General features: G+C 79.9%; 1 protein-coding gene across 1 annotated transcript in view; it reads right to left on the bottom strand.

Moving 5' to 3' along the window:
- Positions 1–285, bottom strand: part of EPHA5 (EPH receptor A5) — a 195907-nt gene extending 195622 nt beyond the window's left edge. Inside the window, exon 1 of the mRNA XM_010561456.1 lies at positions 176–285. The gene's annotated coding sequence lies outside the window, so the exon portion shown is untranslated. The remainder of the gene's footprint in view (positions 1–175) is intronic.
- Between the last annotated feature and the right edge of the window lie 8 nt (positions 286–293).

Genomic DNA, 293 nt, shown 5'->3' with positions numbered 1-293 from the left:
GTCGCCCGCTTCCCCCGGCGCGGCATCCGCCTCCCCGGCGGCGGAGCCCCTCTTCGCCTCCCCCCAAAACGTCCCCGAATCGAGTCAGATGAGCCCGAAGCAGCGCACCGCCGGGCAGCCCCCCCCTCCTCGGCGGGCGCTGCCCCGACGGCCCGGCCGCCCCGTCCCCGCTCACCCTCGCTGCCGGGGCTGGCTAGCAGACTCCGGAGCGCGGCGCACAGCAGCAACGGCAGGAGGCACGTCCAACCGGGAGCCGGCGCCCCGGCGCGGCCGGCCCAGCCGCCGGCGCCCCG

This window comes from Haliaeetus leucocephalus, unplaced genomic scaffold (genome assembly GCF_000737465.1).
Source record: "Haliaeetus leucocephalus isolate CR32 unplaced genomic scaffold, Haliaeetus_leucocephalus-4.0 Scaffold145, whole genome shotgun sequence".
NCBI lineage: Eukaryota > Metazoa > Chordata > Aves > Accipitriformes > Accipitridae > Haliaeetus > Haliaeetus leucocephalus.
Note: the sequence above shows the minus strand (reverse complement) of the source record. Positions and strands in the feature narration are given on the sequence as shown.